At 36.2% G+C, this 19,860-nt stretch overlaps 1 protein-coding gene and 1 long non-coding RNA gene across 18 annotated transcripts in view; one reads left to right on the forward strand and one right to left on the reverse strand.

Moving 5' to 3' along the window:
- Positions 1 to 19,860, reverse strand: part of RBFOX1 (RNA binding fox-1 homolog 1) — an 814,571-nt gene that overhangs the window by 539,506 nt on the left and 255,205 nt on the right. The gene's annotated exons all lie outside the window — the stretch shown is intronic.
- Positions 17,358 to 18,699, forward strand: LOC118174076. The gene is made up of 2 exons (XR_004754528.1): positions 17,358 to 17,879; positions 18,517 to 18,699. It is a non-coding gene; the product is annotated as an uncharacterized LOC118174076 (long non-coding RNA).

The raw sequence follows: 19,860 nt of genomic DNA on the forward strand, positions 1-19,860 counted from the left end.
TGGAGAGATTTAAAACAGTGAAAAGGAAATGTATTTGTTTGCTTTGATTTTTAAGTGGTCCATTCCATTTACCATTATTCTGAGCAAATTCATTGAGAGCATAAAGCCAAAAAGAAGTCGTAACTACTAAATGCCATCTGAAAATCTGCCGCTAAGCAAAATCTCCCTGAACTTCTGAGAAAGGAATCAGGCCTGATGGGCACAGAACTTAAAATGTTCCCTGATCTCTTCCATTGGGTATGAAAATTCTGGGGGATTTTTTTTTTTTTTTTTTTTTTTAAGTACAATGTAATTGCTGTGAAGAAGAATAAAAATAGTACAGCTGCTTTATGTCTTTCCTTAGATAGCTTAAAACTTTAATTACATTACACTCTATTGTTATGAAAATTTGGACTTATTTAAAGCAGTGTGTATTTGAGGTAATTTCCAATTTTGGTATAACTTCCTAATTATGAAACACCACTGCAAAGGTGTAGGCTGATCCAAGACATCCATTAGTTACAAAGACAGCAACTTGTACAGTATATTTAGAGAGAGAGAGAGAGAAAGGCAGGGACAGACAGGCAGGTAGACAAAGAGAGAACTATGCACCATCAGCAATAAAGAAGTGGCGAATGATAGGACACAGGGGAATGGCAAGCAGCTGTGTCAGGGGAGGTCCACGTTAGGTGTTAGGGAAAGGTTCCTCACCCGAAGGGTGGTTGGAACAGGCTGGGTCTGTCACGGCCCCAAGTCTAAGGGTATTCAAGAGGTGTTTCGACAGCGCTCTTAGATAAATGGTTTAACTCTTAGGTTGCGCTGCGTGGAACCAGGAGTTTTGACTCAATAATCCTCATGGGTCCCTTACAACTCCAGATATTCTGTGTTCTAATATTCCCGTAAGGAGAGCTCTAGTAAAAAACACTGTAGTGCATCACAAAGGTGTGCAGGACTATGCTTTCATTAGTTAAAAGGAAATAAAATAATCCTCTTTAAGTCTTCTCCCTTGTGAAGGTTATCAACTTAAAAAAAATATGAAAGTGGAACACAGTACCATGTTCCAACATCTTAAGGTGTGTGGGTAATCTCTTCCAAGGAAACACTGGTAAGCATATCTGAAAATCCATCTGGTGAATCTCCCAAAAATCCACGCCTGGCGTTCCAACCTTTCCTGTCCATTGTTTTGAACAGTGTATGAATTAAATTGACTGCCCTGATTATTCAGAGAAATTTAGCTTAATGACCTGCAATTACTTTAATGGCTTTGAAATTCAGAAGGTAAGAAGGCACTATGTTTCTTTAAATGAACATTAAATATAAAATGTCTCTGATTGACTGTCATGAAAACCCAATTTTATTGCTGTTTAAATTATTCAGAATCAATATTAGACATTAGCTATAGTTAGGAAGCTTATGAAGACAGAAGTATCTAAAAGCTACCTTTTTAATATTGAGTAATCGCATACTGTTTTTAAAATAACATGTTGTTTCCTATATGTATCTTTTTCAGAAATCGGTATCTTTATTTCTTCTCAACACTAAGCTATACAAAAGAAAAACGGACAGAAGTCCGTCTTTGATGAGTTTCTGCTTAAGCCCACCTCCCCACTTTGATTATTGACTTTTCCAAGTTCCAATGAATGCCATTTATATTCATATGCCATCTACGACCTCTGATCAGAGACAGTAAAATGATAGTAGAGATTCCACATAGAAAATTTAGTAGGAAATGTATTAGGCCAAGTACTTGTTCAGTGTAAAACAAAGAAATAAAAAAATCTTGAAAAGATTAAAATTAATGAAAAAATCTATGTATGAAACTTAATTCTTTATAATGATTTTAAACTGTCTCTGAGTAGTACCACGTTCATTAGTTATCCACACTGACAGTTGTTCAAGCAAGAGATAGCAACATACAATCCTTACTTTACAGTCGGCATATGTGACCAACTTTTTCTCTGTATGCCCCCCTGTGATCAAATAATGCCTCAACATTTTGTAGCCGCTTGACATTTACTTAAGTAATACTTAGCACACCAAATGTTTATGAACAGCAAAAGAGAAAACTGAATTCAACAAGAGAGCTTCATAGAATGGGTTGGGTTGGAAGGGACCTCAAAAGCCACCTGGTTCCACCCCCAGGCATGGGCTGGGACACATGTCCCCCCGCCCAAGCTGTCCAAACCCCATACAGCCCGGCCTCAGGCACTGCCAGGGATGGGGCACCCACAGCTCCTCTGGGCAGCCTGGGCCAGGGCCTCAGCACCCAAGTTTGTCTTTCTGCATATGTATATGCTTAATAAATTAGAAAATAGAAAAGCAGACAGAGTAATCAGGAGCTTTTCAGTACTCATGCAAATAGGGTTGTTCAAAGGAATACGCCTATCTACCAAATTGGAACATCTCCCAAGATGATTAATTTAGGATTAAATAACTATGTTGTGGGATACCCACAACTAGTTAGCTAAAACCCATCTGTGAGACACCAGAGTTTTTCCTCCTCTTCTGAAGAAAAACTTTGTTAGAAGCAAATAAGGTGGGCAAATGTTTGGAATCACAGGAATAAATATTTTGTGGGTATGCTCTTTAACCTTAAAAAAAAGGGGGGGGGGGGGAGAGGGGGGCAGGGAATGAATGCCACTGAAATTTCACATTTAGAACAGGCAAAAACGACTGCTACAAAAGCCCTATTCTTACATCAAACTCTGCTTTTACTTTTCATCAATGAATGAGATTACATAAAACCCACCACACGGTGGGACAGACTGCTCAAATCTGTTTGCAAATATTATAATATGTAAAAGCACTCTATTTTTAATAGCTGTTATGTATAAGCTATCTCCATTGACTCCCATCAATTCTGGCCACCTTGCACTCTGGAAATCAAATAACTTGTATTTTGGTATGCAGCTTTAGGCACATAAGTTTGATAACTTTGGCCTGATTGATTCAGCTCTACACAAAGCTATATTCAATAAATTTGTTACTTACTTAAAATCTATACTGCACTTATTAATTCAGGTCACTTAGTTGCAAAGTTTCTCCCACATTCTTCCAGCCTGCTCCTATTCTAAATTTCTAGATTATAATGTATTTCAGAGACCTTTCCATATGAAATACACTTTCCTCATCAACACCCTCTAACTCAAAACAATGGCATTAAGAAGATATAGCTGTGATATTTTTAAAAAAAAAAAATCATTATAGTGCATAATAATGACAGCAGTAGTAGGAAAACTAATAAATAACTGCACTGAGATACAAATACCACATTATGTGTTTTGCAACAGCAATTTGTACTTGAGAAAACATTACTGACAGTGGTGCACCATGGATCATGAACCAGCAACTGCACACATTTTAAATGAGAAAATTACAAAAAAAAAAAAAAAAAAGTTATTTGGGGAAACATTTCAAAACTCATCCACCTACAGAACAGCAATTATTTCTCTGGGATACTTTCTGTGCCAGATGTAGGACTGTTTTGTGTTCCTGGGGTATGCAAAGCCAGTAGGCAGATTCCCAATAAAGGCACAAATCACTCCCTACAATGGTACTAAATGGATCATTTCAATTGCCTGGGTGTTACAGAACACTGTACCCAGGGCTTTATAAAGCCCCTAGCTAATTTCTGAGTAGCGTAGGCCTAAAATTAATAATAATAGCAATTAAAAAAAAAAAAAAAAAGAGTCCTTATTAAAAAATATTCTATCTGAGCAGGGTCACAAGAAAAAGTATTACCACCCCCTCTGAGATACATTTTTGGGCCAACTAGTTATTACCATTCTTATATTTTAAGGGATTTTTACCACAAACGTCTTCAAAATTGCAGGAATGAAATCTTTCAAGTAGGTTAGGTGGAATCATGAGGCCACTTTAACTGTACCTTAAACTTCATGCTAATAACTTGGCCCAAAAGCAAAAACAAAACTTCACAGAATTGTGGCATAATGACCACATAGACAGCACGGTTCTTTTAGGATCAGTAACTGCTGCTACTTTTTTGAGGACATAACTTCATTATTTATCCGTTACCGAGGACAGGCTCCCTTCTTATACCACTCGCCCCACAGCAGTCCTTTTCCACTAACTCTTCAATACACCTTTGCCTGCAACAGCAAACCCCCAGCAACCTCCATGCCTTAACGGCTGGAGAACAAGCAACCCGAGATGGCAAAGCGTCTCCTCGATCACCCTTCTTTGTTCCCTCTAAACTCTTTACATTCCTCATGGTCTCATCGTTAAGAGTCTGATGCCGTCACCAACCATGGGGCTTGTCGACCCCCACGGCCACACTCCCACGAAGAATCAATGACTTTAAAAGCTGTCCTCCAATGAATGCCGTTATATGCACTGGATTTGCGTTCCTTTCTTCTCCTTCTCAGAGGGAAAGATCATTTACATTTTATCTCCAGTCCAAGCAAGAGCAATAATTCCGAATCATAAAAACTGTTGTAAAAAAATTACGTGCATTCATATAAACTACACTTTTTCCCTCTTATTCCTGTAAATGTCACTGTAATACTCTAAGGAAAGCAAACATACAATTTGAGAGCATGAATTCAAAAACAACTTGATCCTTTAGTATAAATATTTACATGAATATTGGGGTTACAAGTGAGAAGAAAACATGAATTAAGCACAAAAGGAAACTGCTCCATTTCATCAGCACTCTTTGAAAATAATATTTTCCACAAAACTGATAAAAGAATAGAACTCTTTTTTGGAATTTTATATGAAATTTTAATAGTCAAAATGCCTGTCTCTGTACAGATTATTTTGAATATATTGAAGAGGAAAGATACAAATGACTGATTTTGAAAGTTCTGATTATTTTCTATTTAAAAGAATGATGTTCAGAAAGTATGCTTAAAAAACAATGAAAGAGATAAGAAATCATTAAGTAAAGATGTTGTTTCTTATTTTAAAATGGCTATTTTTAAGTGTGGAACCTTCTGTGGTGCAGATAAATTGGATTTACTTCCAGTAACAATAAAAAGAGACTTACTGCCCCCTCCTGGACTGGTAAAACAAAGTTACGCTTTCTCTAACCTCAGTCACATAACTGCACAGATGATGTTCCACATTTTCCCTTTTTAGTTAATACAGAGACTCCATCTATATATACAGTTGGTAGAAAGGCTGATGACTGTGGGTGGCTACTGGAAGTTAAAAGCTAAGCTCAACGCAAGAGAGAAGAGAAATTATTCTTCATAAACAGATAAATTCAATATTTTAATTGCCAAAAAGGGAAAAAAAAAAAAAAAAGTCCTAAAATTAATAAGGATTTTATTTTTTAAAAAATAGGCTGATACTTGGGGCACTTGGGGGGGGAGGGGCGGGGGTAAGGAACAGAAGGGGGGGAATGTTCCAACATTCTGCTTTTACCTATGACCCCTTATTTTTCAAGATTTTAAGAAAAGATCTCAATCATCTATTTTACGTATTAAAAAACATTGATCAGTCACAAAAATAAAAAAGCCATTTGCTCCTTACAGAAGCTATGTCTGACTCCATCTCAAAAACTAATAAATATATTTCATGCAAAATTTAAATTCTCAAAAAAAAAAAAAAAAAAGGAAGGAAACAGTTTACAAGACATTTGTAAAATACTAAAATACTAATACAACTAATACAAATGCTTTGTACTTAAAAAGCCAACAATTAACATGACTATATTTCCAAATTATTTGGGGGCAAATGTTGCTTAAAAATCAATGTTTGTTGGCACAAATTGGCATAAGGATTGAAAAGGCTTTTTGAAATGATAATAATAATACAAAGCCAATTCAGAAGAACAATGTATATGGCTGCCTTAATGGATGAGGTCAAGAGGAGGGGGCTGGAAAACCAAACACAGCAAAGAATCTTTTCAAAACATCAGATATTCAGCTTAAGCCAGTCCCACAGCATGCTTAGCTTGTACAACTGCTACAAGGGTGGCAGACAGCTCGATCTTGGTAAATTGTCACCTGTCCTTGTCAGGGTTATGGGCGCATTTTTACCAGGATGAAATATGCTTCATTAACTTCCCAAATTACTTGGTATAAACATCCTTTCTGTGAACATCAAATCAATCTATTTTCCCAAGCCTGCTCAATATGTAATGCCACTGAATTATAGGCAATGCAAAGAAAACCCTACTTCCTCCTTCACTTCGAGTTCCCTTATGCCCTTTCTGGAGCAAGTAATGCAGTTCATGATCTTGTTCAAAATCCTATTAAATTTTGCTCGCAATGTCCTTCACAACTTGGGCAACAATTGTAGAAGTAGTATCTAGCAATCACCATACAAACAGTTTTGCCCTTTGGGATGAAAATTAACTCTACCATAGCAGATGAATTACTGAAGTGCTTGCCCTATAACCTGTCTCTGCTTTTTTAAACCCTTCTGAAATCACAGATAATTTTAAGCCAAAAGAACCTGCAGCATCAGATCATCAGGGTAAACACTCCATCCCACACTCTGCCACACAATCAACAGATTCCAGTCCATTCCGTGCTAAGGGTTGCCTATTCCTTCACAAATAAAGTACAAAAAAATAATCATATCTTTGAGAGAGAAAACTATGCTGTTCATTGCAGTTTGGAAAAAAGAAATTTCTTCCTGATGAATATGGTAAACCAAAATGTCCATCTGGACACTTACACACACACACACAAAAACTGTGCACAAATGAAACCCTGATCAAATAATTCACACTTTATTGATGACTAGGGCCTTTAATTTAGATTGCTCATAAAAGTCATGTAATTGTAGACTATCCAAATGTGGCAGAAAAATAATAAACATTTTATTAATCTGAGAAAATAATACATGAAAACATTCATAAGCCTCTAAAGTTATTGCCACCGAAACTGGCTTCAAAAATTGTACTTTGCAATTATCCTGCTTCAATATGATACTCACTGTATTAGTAAGTTTAATCAACTGTTAATATTAAATAAAGAGGTCTTCTAAGTACCTCACTGAACACACCTCACTCTAATATATAAGAAGTTTTAGAAAGTAACACACTCACCAATAGCTGATAAAGTACTTCTGAAAATGTGAAGAAGGATTTAAACCGTTCTCCTCCAGATCCGGAGAGACAAGGCACATTTGGGAAGAGAATGCCTGTTACATAATACTGGTCAAAAATGGCAATTAAAAAATGAATAAATTATTATTATTATTTTAAAAAAGTATTTTGAAATAAATCACTGAAGAAGAGAAGGAAAAAACTACATTACAGTGTACCAGCCAGGACAGAAACAAAGGCAATATTATTGTGGTAAATCTTTAAGAAAACTCCTGAAGAGGACCATGTAATGACAAGTGAAGTGATATTTCATGTCCATGTTTCAACTGGTGAAGAGAATTCTGTTCATGATCTTCCGAAAGACTCTCCCTTAGGCTACTAAGAACTACACTGTTGTTTATACTGATTAATTTTCTAGGCTATTATGTTTCAAATTAATAAATTATTTATAGTGAACTTCAATAAAAATAAAGCTAAATGAATTCAGGCTTGGGAAGACATTTTGAAGGTGTGAAGAGGATTGGGATGAGAAGAACTACAATAAAGCGGCTAGACAAAGAATACTGCCAATTGCAGAGCATGAAAATTGTAGAGCACAAAAATTGTAGAAGCAGATGTAATAGTCTGACTTTAGAAAGTATATTTGAAATGAAATTTTGAGAACATACTTACTTCTGATTCAAAGTTTTCAGGTCTGAAGCAAGAGAACCTTAAGCTGATGAGGGTAGACAAGTGTATCTGGTGATGTTATAGTGTACTACTCCAAAAAAAAAGCAGGAAATAAAAATAAAGGAGACAATAAAACTTACAGTCAGGATAGTGTGCATTGCAAAGAATGCTTGGACTACATTATAGCAAGATTTCTGTATTGCGTACAACCAGTTATGCAGGTGCAGTAAGACTGTATACACCATTTGCTAACCAAAAACATTAGGTAGAATATCCAGAAACAAACATAGCTTACTTGATAAATAATTCTTTTTCCTGCTTTCTACACACTAAGAAATTTCTCCAGCAATGGTAGTAAGACTCATGCCTTGAGGAACCAAGAAGTAATAATCCACATGGAAGATTCTTTCTTAGTGCTCTAGGAGATTGAAAGGGTTTAACACATGTGCTAATGCACTATACCAATAATTATTGTAGAAGATAAAAACCAAGCATGACACTTGTTTAAGGAAATAAAATAATGTCTAACTGGTGTGTCTCTCTATACACTGTTTAAAACAAACAAACAAAAACCAGATTATTTGATGTCTTTTCCCCTTAAAGAACTTCCCTTTAGTAACATACAATGCATTTTTAGTAAAAATAAAATAAACAGAATATGGAATGGGTTGCCAGGATCTGAACGGATCATGACACCTTCAGTCATTTTAAAATTTCTTACCTATCTATATTATGGGATTAAAGTATTATGAACCTTCTCCAGTTCCTATCTCAAAGATAAAATACTGAGAAGTTGTAACCAGCAAATCTATTTCTGAAGCCAGAGAATCTGCAGCAACATTTACCATGCCTCTATGCTGACACGAAGATCCTGTTATTTAAACTATTACAGAGACTGAGATTTGTATGTCCTGGTTTGTTTATTTTGAGTCTAACAACAAAGTCACACATTAAGTATGATTTAAGGCTTACAACAAGAGACTGAGAATAAGTAAGTATAAATACTGAGCAATCCCATTCCTGCCATGTACTCACTGTAGATTGAGGCAATTCACTAGGTTTCAGATTCCTCATCTATATGGAAGGAGCAGATAATACATACCTATCTCACAGGTATTTTCAAGTTAAATTAATACTTAGAGAGTTGTTGCATCTTGAATTTGTCTTACTCGGATGCCAAAAATAATTGCAGTGATATTTTGAAGCCATGCCAGTGGATTTGTAGAGTGGATTAAAAAAGTGTCACAGAAGGGACAGAAAAATGAATTTAAAAGCTTCAGAAATTAACCAGTCACTATTCCACTGATGTTTGTTTTAAGTTCCTATAGGAGCATTCAAATGAGAAGCATGAACAGAGAATCAAACAAATTTGTGGTATTATAAATAATTAAAATTTCTGCCCTATCATTTCTCAAGGCTCACAAGAAGCAAGGACGTGCAACCAACTGGGTCAGACAAATGAACCCATTCACACAGCTGGCAAAGGAGCCTGCCTGAGCATAGCTAATGTGCTGGGGTAGGAATATTTGAGCAGGTGTAATTATACTAATGATTGATTGAATGTTTGATTAATTGGAAATTAAGTGAATGCATAGTGGCAGAATTGTCATAGCAAATCGTTCAGCTGTTTGGTTAAAAGGTGCTCAATCTCCCTTCAGTAAAGCAATTAAGAACATACTAAACCGTGGAAATGAATTATCTGTGCAGAATTATCTGATGCAATGATACACTTACACACAAAAACTGTAAACAAAGTACTCTAACAAGAAGTGAATTCATTAATATGTTAAATTAAGACACAACTACCTTACGTTGCTAATGAAAGCAAAGGATTAAGTGGTCCTTCTGACCGTCTGAGTTATAACGTGGGAGAGAAAGTTGTAGAGAATGAGCTGCTTTATGGTCAAGTATCCAAACTAGAAGGCAGTCTAGGATCATCTGGAAAAGGCTCACATTGAATTTAATTATTAACCAAACTATATCCCCATTAAGCCTTTAATTTTATGCTTTCAATGGGTATTGTTTTAGAGTAACAGAGTAAAGAATTTTTACAGTTGCCTTATTTAAGTTTCTCAAGAAACAGTTACAGAGTCTACAAAAACAGGGCGCTGACATTTGTTTTTCATTCTAAGCACACTGATTACAAATCAACTCCATTTCAAAGTAACTGTGACTACTAGAATTGCAAGTTCAGTATGGTACATGAAACCTAGTTGTGTCCTGGCATATACTGACCAATCATTATCATATGGATCCAGAATTTGTCATGCAAAAGCTTTTGGGCAATGTAGTTAACAGAATTAAAAAAAAAAAAAAAAAAAAAAAAAAAAGTCACTTTGTAACCAGGGTATTATCAAAAGACTAAGATTATATAATGCAGCTTGGGAATCAGAACATGCAGATGAGTAGTCAAACTGTAGCTGGTAATTATCAGACAATAGGTTTACTATTCTTATCATTTGAAGTATTTAGCAAGGCAGTTAAGAAAATTTTAGAAGAGAAGAGTAAGCCCACAGCTAGTTCCTGGAACTTAATATTTCTTCAGAAGTTCTAAAGAAAACATAGACTTTATTATTAATCTTGATCAGTTTAAGTGAGCCTGGCAGGACATGGATCAGGAGACCACAGGCATGCTGCAAACCCAAATTAAAATCAGGGCCAGTAATTTATTTTGTCCTTCAGCGGAAGGAAGAGCTTTTTAATGAATTGGTGTCAACTTTGAAAAGGCATATTACTGGGGGCACTATTCTGTTTGAAAATTCTACTTGAGTTTACGCATACTTATGCATGACAGCTAAATCACAGTTACCTAAACAAGCTGCTTGGTGTTTTCAAACACCCAATTAGATTTTGTAGTCTACAAGTCTACATATGGATTAAATCCTTTATTCATACAAAGCGAATAGCTCACTTTAACTACTAATCACAGCCATGACTTAAGAGAACTTAGCAGCTACTTTTTCAAGATTTGATGTCAAATCATAACTTTTTTCCCACAAGGCACTAATTATGTCAAAATGACATAATTAATATTCTCATATGTCAATAATGACTTTAGTTTAAGCACAAATTTGTAATGTTCCAAATTAAAATCAGTATGTATTTTCTACGTTTACTCTCAGACAAGACTGTTCTATCTACTATTTTTTCCTCTCATTAACAGAGAAAAGAGCTTAGCCCTAAGAGCTTGTTGAAACTCAACAAGCCACAGGCCTAGAGAGAGATCAAGTGAGCTATATATCCTATCACTTGTATACTCCTTCTCAATTTGAATAGCTCCTTCAGTAATACTTGAAAACACTTCATAGTATAACTGCAGTAAAATGGATGCCACTTCACAGAGTCAGACATGGAGCAAGTCTATAACGTTATGCTGCTCATCCTACTCCACTTAGTGGCAGAATCCTTTGATTCTGATTAACAGAATAGCTTAATTAAAATAAAACTAGCACTCTTTGCCTTCCCTGCTGTGAAAACCTACGGGTGCACCAACTTGTAATTACCAAAATGACTTATTTAAAAATGTGTTCTTTGAACTTGCATTTATCATATTTTGTTCTCCAGCCAGTCTGGCTTTTTGACACATCAACAAACAGCACCCTTCTATCTACACAAAAGATGTCAATAAAAAGACCACTACTGAGCTCCAAGTCTTTTATCAAAATGACTGTAAAGTTGAAATATTACTTACAGTATTACTTAACCCTAACATCTTAAAAATGCATGCATAATTGCTAACAATATACCAAAACATAATAAATGGTGCATATCCCCAGTAAGCTATTCACAGAGGAACCATTTGTCATACAGTATTCCTGCACCCATAAGCTGTTTTTTTTTCATGTGGGATTTGAAAGAGATTTTCCTTTGTGAATACTGAAAAATTAAGAATTATTATATTATTTGATGAACTTGCTCCAGGGACTTTGACTGTATCAACTAGCTAAAGTAAGGAACAGACAATAATAGGTCATCCCAGAAACACTAGATATTTAGGATTGAAAATCATTCCTGAAAAATCAGACACTAGAATAAGGAGAGATTACCATTTGCTAGTAGGAAGGAATGAGATGTAGGTTTCTAGATTTAGGGTGAAGTATCAAATTCCTCTTTTTCTCTTTGAGATCATGAAAAAAGAGGAATTCAGCTATTTCACTGAGCTTCTTTTCTGTAAGTATTATGAATCCTCAACAAAATAGCCTTGCCATGAAAAAAAATTCTCAGCTGGGGAGCAGAACAGGTCAAAGAACAGTACAAGAAGAAAAAGAGACAATCATCTATATGGAGACGTTAGCAATGTAAGAGATTTCTGATTTGGAAACCAGTATCTTTCGCTTTGCACACACAATGCACATTCTTTAACTTTGTTAGAACTCTTCCTGAAATCTAACTGCAAACTTCCCTATTTCCTTCTGAAACTTGTATTCATAGTCACAGCAATATACTTCAGGACAGTCTGGGAAATCTTTAATAAAGAAGGAGAACTGTAAGTCATCCAGAAATATTTCAACTGTTTCCACATGTACGTATACTCAACTAGGGGTGATGCTGTTTCTTTACCAAGCACATCGAGAACATATGCCACGGAGCCACTTGGTAGTAAATGTACTGCGCCACATCTCTTGTCCTCATCAGTTTCCTGAGGGCCCCTTTTTTAGAGGAAGACAGACATTTTAATTCACACAAACAGCTTAAGGCAAACATCTCAGCATCTTGGCCCCCTTCACAAAGACTCAAGTGGCAACAAGCAGAGGAGATACTCCCAGTAAATAAAATTAAACTGAAAAGAGCATATAATCTCCATCAATCTCAACTAGCACCATTTTGTGTAAATACTGCTGAAAGCCTGTAAGACAAATGTGTTTATACTAGAAAGCAGATAATATAAGGACTGACCATTTCTTCATTTGTTCATTGGTTAGAAGGCCTGAATTTGTTATCAGCCTTGTAAAACTGATGAATGCAAGCATGTATTTCTGACCTGCCTAGGATTTTCTGGGAAAACTTTTATTTCATCCTCATGGACATACTTCTCAATGTAACTCTTTTCAGTTTATAATATAGAATAATAATTTTCATGATCTACTAGCCATCCTTTTTGGGAACCTTCCACACTTCATTTTCACTTTGGTTCCTTGTTACTTAATGTCACTAAAATAAGCTACATAATGCTTCTACTGTTGCACCACAAATAGCAAGTCTGAAATCATAAAAAAAAAAAAAAAAAATCTTTTTAATATATAACATACAATATGTGATATTTATAACATATAATATGTAATACTATATGCTGTTTATACAACACAATTACTAATAAAATTGTGTTAACAGAACAACAGATTCTACAACCCATGCAATCTAACAGTTTTTAATATATGGGCAGTAAATGGCAAATCTCCATGGAACAGACAGCTAAATGCTGCCAAATCTGGCAGTAGTGGTGGGGAAGATGCTATAGCAATTTCATTGGATTTTGTTTCAGTTTAAGACAGATGCCTAGGAGACTTTAAGTAAATTAGGAATCAGTGATGGAATGTGCTACACAGTTCTTGAGATATTACTGCTCAAAGCATCCTAGTGCCAGTTGTTGTAGTGATGAGGGCCTGCTACTTGCCAACAGGCAGAAAGGTTTCATTAACCAACCCCTAGGATTTATTCTTTATGATGTTTTTGACATTTACACAACATTTTTCATTTTTCATAACCTGAAGGAAAAACAAGGGGGATAAGAATAAAGGACTTCTCCTTTGCCAAACCATCATTTAAAGAGACTGAGCTGGTTTTATGAAAGCTTTTAAATTCAGCTTTTTCTTTTTCTTTTTTTTTTTTTTTTTTGAGTTATTACAGTATTATCATCAGTAAAGATCTATTTTTAGACTTTGTAGTTTATTTAAGGGATAACTAAAAACCAACATCCTCTAAATTTTGTGTTTCATTAACACACACACACAAAACTCACTCATAACTCCTTACCTCAGTCTTGGTGTTTCTTTCCAGCATGTAGAGGGCTAACACCTTTGTTGGTGCAAATACATTACACTAACATCAGTTGACAGTGTGATATGGAAACTATACATTTTACATACCAAAACAACCTTGTGTAAATATTTTTTTGTGTTTCCAAAAATGGGTAATTACTTTCCTTTTAAGTAAAACATGTTTAAGACCTATGAAACTATTGTTTTCAACCTGATGTTTGTTAAATTGAATTAGCAGCATAAAATTACAGTTATACCATACCAACTTGGTGCTTTATAAAGGGGAAAACACAATGAAAATACTGTTTAATACTGTTTTCTTTCTTGCGAGTATTTTGGGCATGCTTTATCTGGAACTGTGCATGTCTCATAAATTTTGAAAAAAAAAAAGAAAAAAGGAAAAAAGGAGAGTGAAGACTCACACAGAGGAAAGCTTTATTTAGAGCAAAATGTTAATTATACTTTCTATATATATAATTATATTTAAAGTATCAATCCATCTTTGTTTGCTTCAATGCACACACATGAAATTCACCATTAAAAAGAAGTCTTCATACTGATCACAAATACAGTTCTTTTCCTCAACCAGCTCCTATAACCATCACATCCTCTCAGGAAAAACGTGTCAAAATAGGTAATTTTGCTGAGAACACTGAAGCTCAACAGCTCTAAGATTTTGTTTTCTCTTTTCTTTTTCTATAGCACAGAATAATTTCAGAGCTGGGAATAATTTACTCAGTGACATCCAGCCCCTTGCTACCTATCATCACAGCACAAATAGCATGACAAAAGGAGAACCCTGTCTATCATGCAATCATACAAAAATTGAAAGCCAGTCATAAGAATCGTTCATATAAAACCAAAATACAAGCAAGATTTAAGAGCTCAAAGTTCCTTGGGAAATGCCCCTCGCATTTCTTCCCATGTTTGCAACACGTCAATAGTATACCTTGTGATCTTCAAGTTTGGCATGTGAGTAATCTCCAGGAATGAAACACTGAGCTGATGAACACCTTTCCACACTAAGCAGCCACATATTCCCATACAGGAGAAATAATGCAACAGGACTTCTGTAATGCCTCTATGATTTAAGGGAAGTGTGGTTGTACATGAGTATGTGAGCACCCTGAAAGAGGCATGCACTATTGGAATGGAAATATGGTTCTCCAATTGCCTGTGCCAAAGAAATATTCTTCATCACACTGCACTAGTCATTTTTGCAGCTGACTGAAACCAAACCCAAGATTTTGCAATGATCACGTTCAATATTCTAACTTTGATTTCTTGGACTCTGTACTATATTAATGCAAATTGAGGATAAACGTTTTTCTTAATATTCCGCAAAGATTCTTGTATCTGTGTGAAGTTTCGACTGCCTTCGATTATCTATGGTTCAACAGCTTCCCTATCACACAGAATTGCCATGGGGCTGGCTTAGCTGGGATTAAATATATATATATATATATATATTAAAAAAAACAACAAAAACAAACAAACAAACAAACAAAAAAAACATTAAGTAGACCAGATAGCTGTCTATGGGATGTTATAGACAGTTAGAGAAAATTCTAAGATCAGGACCCTAAAATAGTTTTTGTGCACTTTGAATAAAACTCAAGATAGAGCCTCATAGTCTCATCATTAGTTCAATTTTTTTCCTTTTTTTTCCCAGTTTCCACTTGAAGATAAGTCAGCATTAAATGTCTAGAAAAACGTTCTTAGGAAAACATTTAAAAATTGTATTCTTCAGTAAAAAATCCATTATCTTCAATAAAACAAAGGTGTTTGACTTTTCCCTCATAAAAGCACCATTTATAATAAAAAAATACGTTGAATTTTACAGCATCATAAAATGAAGAAATGACTTTTAAAATATCACTGATCTGTTTGTAGTGGGTTTACATTTACATGGCAAGGTTTTGGTAGCAGGAGACCATAGGGGTGGCTTTTGTGAGAAGGATCTAGGAGCTGCCCCATGTTTGAGAAGGGCCCCACTGCTGACCAGAGCTGAGCCAGTAACTTATGTTGTTTGCACCTCTGTGAGAGCGTATTTAAGACAGGGAAAAAAAAGCTGTGCCACACAGCAGGTGGGAGAGTGAGAGGAGTGAGGAACAGCCTTGCAGGCACCAAGGTCAGTGAAGAAGGAGGGGGAGAGGTGCTCCAGGCACCGCAGCAGAAGTCCCCTGCGGCCTGTGGTGAGGACCATGGTGAAGCAGGATGTCCCCTTGCAGCCCGTGGAGTACCACAGTGGAGCAGGGTTCCATGCTGTAGCCCGTGGAGGAGACCACGGTGGATCAGGTGGACCTGCACCAATGGAGGCTGCAGCCTGTGGAAGACCCCTGCCGGAGCAGATTCCGGGCCAAACCTGCAGCCTGTGGAGAGGAGCCCACGCAGGAGCAGGTGACCTGGCAGGAGCTGCTGCCCGTGGGGGACCCAGGTTGGAGCACTTTGCTCCCAAGGGATGGACCCCATGATACAGAGCCATATCTGGAGCAGTTCTTGGAGAGCTGCTGCCTGTGGGAAGCCCATGCCGGATCAGTTCAGCAAGGACTGCATCCCGTGGGAGGGACCCCACAGCACAGGGGGCGAGAGTGACCGAGAAGGAGCTGCGGAGAAGAAGCACTATAGACTGACCATAACCCCCATTCCCCTGTTCCCCCGTTCCGCTCTGGGGAGGATGTGGAAGAGTGTGGATGGGCGGGGAAGGTGCTTTTGGTTTCTTTTGTTTCTCACTTCTCTAGCTTGTTAGCAATAAGCAATAAATCTTACTATCTCCCTACTCCGAGTCTGTTTTGCCCGTCATGATAATTACTGCGTGATCTCCCTGTCCTTATCTCAACCCTTGAGCCCTTTTCATCGTATTTACTCTTTGAGGAGGGGGATTGAGAGAGTGGTTGTGGTGGAGCTCAGCTACCCACCTGAGTAAAACCCTGTTTCATGTTTAAAATAAACTGCTACAATGTCACTGTTTTCACAGAAACAATTTCCAGCACCTAGGTAAACCATAGCACCTTAAAGGTGCTATGTACCTGTAAAAAGGATCTAGTACATTGGTAAAGGACCTTCTTAAGTGACAGTATGCTAATCTACATCTAAGCTCCTTCACACTCATCCACACAACCCCTTCACAAAAGTATTTGCTCCACATCTTTAAGTAACACTTGAAATCTATCAACAAGGCAAACAGTAGGCAATTAAATAAACAGTGATGTTGTTCAACAGCAGGCACTGAAGAACACCTAACCTGAAATCCTAGGCAGGGGTAAGAACACTTACAGAGATAACAAAACAAGACCATTTCTCCCCAAAGAAATCAGGAGAAATATTAAATTTCCAGAACTGCTAGTCACTAAATTAGAGTCCTACTGTAGTGAGTATTTTCTAGTGAACCATTTGGATTACCTGTGAAAGCAAGGATGCTTGTCTAATCAGGACGACGATAGCTCCCTGCTCCCAAAATGTATGTTAGCAGGAGGGGCACTATGGCAAACTGAATGCCGCTATAAATCATCAAGTCAGTGTCTAAAACATCCATTTTTTTCTCTGGGTGATTATTCGGGAAATTAATGTTCACATGGAATACTAAGTCAGTAACTGTCCAATCATAAAAACTGAAACAATTTTATGCATTTATATATGACTGCATTGTATTTTCAAGCTTGTCACCACCACTACATAATAACTTAGATTGTTGTTACCATTTGTCAACCTGAAATCTGCTTGTTCAAGCATTTGGGAGAGTTTTTAAGGCAGCAACATGTTACCATGAATGCACATACAGGTCTAAGTAAAACAAAAACTTCAAAGAACAGCTACAATGAATTTTGAAACTATAGGGCCAAAGAATATCACCAGCTTTCTCATTTTCTTCCTAAAAAGATTCTCAAATATCTAATTAAATGTCAGCATTGATTTCTTTCACATTTTAAAGTTTGAATTTAGTGCCTCTGCTTATAATAAATAAAGACTTCTAATAAAAAAAAGGCAAAGTAAATATTGTTTCATCAGCAAAGTCATGAATGACTTGAAGAGTTACTATATTAACCATTTCAGGAAGACTGATTCACTATTATGGGATTTTGATAAAGACAACTGATATAATTTGTATAATTAATCTATGTTAACTCAAAGTGATTCTTATCTTCCAAAGGAAGTTGGTCAAGATAAGAAGCATGGATTTCCTGCCCCTCCTATCTCTCAGATGAACCCATGTTTGAAGAACATCTATACTGGTTTGTTATTTACTGTAAACCAAGATCTCACCAATATATGTAGCAAACTTAAAAGGATGACTGCTGGCCTAACACTGTCATCACAAACAGGAAACATCAAACTTCCACAACTAGTGATCAGTTACTGAAGTTTGTTTGTATACGGACAAGTGGCTAACCTAGAGTATTTCACAGATCAACAATATCATAATATTGTCTTCAGCAAATGAAAACAAAACAAAAACAGGTAGATTCTTGTCATATACTTGTATGTATCTGAAAAATTAGAACAGTTCAAAATAACCTACTGTATGTCAGTACATGAGTTGCTGTTTCTAGAATAATCAAAGTTGTTTTGTGACCTAACAAACAGTTCCAGCTGAACTGAGGCTTTACTGCATTAAACTTTACTTTGAAGGTTGTATAGGGAAAGACACAAGACAAGTCATACAGAGAAAAGCATCAGTAAATATTAGGCTGAAACTTTAGCTTTCTAGATTTTCTTGACAATAAAATTTTCTCAAAATCTTTGTGCAACCACATTACTTCCTTTATTTGTAGGACTTATTTGCATGTACTTACTTAAGCACAACACCATAATCATACTGTATCGGCTTCCCCACTGAACTTTTTTTCTCATATCTCTCTCTCTGAAAAGGACAAGATTATGAAGACCGTATTAAAGGAGCTGAAAGACTTCCTTTCAAATGAAGCTATTAGCTACGTGGCATTTATCAATGTCCTACTGCATGTGTCTCTTGACCAACTGATGCTGTGATGAAAGTTACTGTTTTGTACACATTTACATGAAGGAGATTTGAATAAAAATAACTGAGCTGACTGTAGTCTTTGTCTGCATTTTTAGGGCAACAGTCTACAATTCGTATCATAATGGAATGCCTCTGCCAGATACATTTTCTGCCAAATACACTGTTCTTTGAAATATAGTTAGCTGTCAGCAGAAACACGATTTCATTGAATCACAGAATGGTTTGGCTTGAAAGGGACCCTTCAGGATCATCTTGTTCAACCCCACTGCTATGGGCAGGGACACCTCACACTAGACCATGTTGTCCATAACAACTGTTTAAACAAACTTTTTCAGGTGTTTAAGGAACTTCAAGAGCCTGTGTCTGCAATTCAGCCAAAAATATGCTAATGAATTATACAGAGAGGTTTGGGATTAAAATTAATCTCTCCTGTAATACAACAAAAAGAATGTATAGTGTGTTGATATACAGCTTGGGAAGATTTTTGACGCACATTTTAGACAAGTTGTTACAAATGCTCTGTTTTGTCACTGCTACGCTCCTAAGAGCAAGAACAACCACCTGCTCACAACAAACTCAGACAAGACCAGCTTAATGACCATTCAAAACAAAATTAAAATATAAAGTAATATTGCAGAAGGATAGTAACAGTCTGAAATCAATCCTGTAAGTGTAGCCTGCATATAGGCAATCAGAATCAGAGACCTAATGAAAAACAGAAAGACTTCTCTAAGAAATCAAGCTTCAGAAACCAGGAGGAGAAGCCAACAATTTTGCATAAGTAGAACAGAAGAAGAATTCTTCCTCTTAAAAGCCAGGTTCTCCATCCAATTCAATAAGCAGGTGACTTCTGCTCTTACAGATTCTAACAGATACAGATTTTAACAGATTCTTATCATTAAGCACAAGGACAAAATGAGTCTGATGAGATAAAGGCAACAGGTAGAAAGTGAAAAAACAAGACAGTTACCAAAGACATGACATTATCTACTGAAGTCACTGTTGGAAAAAAAAAAAAAAAGAAGAAGCCCACATCCATGGCATCCACCAGTAGTTCATCATCAATGACAGAAATAGTTATATACAATAGTATAGGTTATGCAAATTCTGATTGGTTATTTACAGTATTGCTTTATTGCAATACCTAAAAAAAAAAAAAAAAAAAAAAAAATTCATTTCAAACTGAACTGCTACTCAGTTTTCCAGTCCAACAAACCACATTTGGCTACATG

This window comes from Oxyura jamaicensis, chromosome 14 (assembly GCF_011077185.1).
Source record: "Oxyura jamaicensis isolate SHBP4307 breed ruddy duck chromosome 14, BPBGC_Ojam_1.0, whole genome shotgun sequence".
Lineage (NCBI taxonomy): Eukaryota > Metazoa > Chordata > Aves > Anseriformes > Anatidae > Oxyura > Oxyura jamaicensis.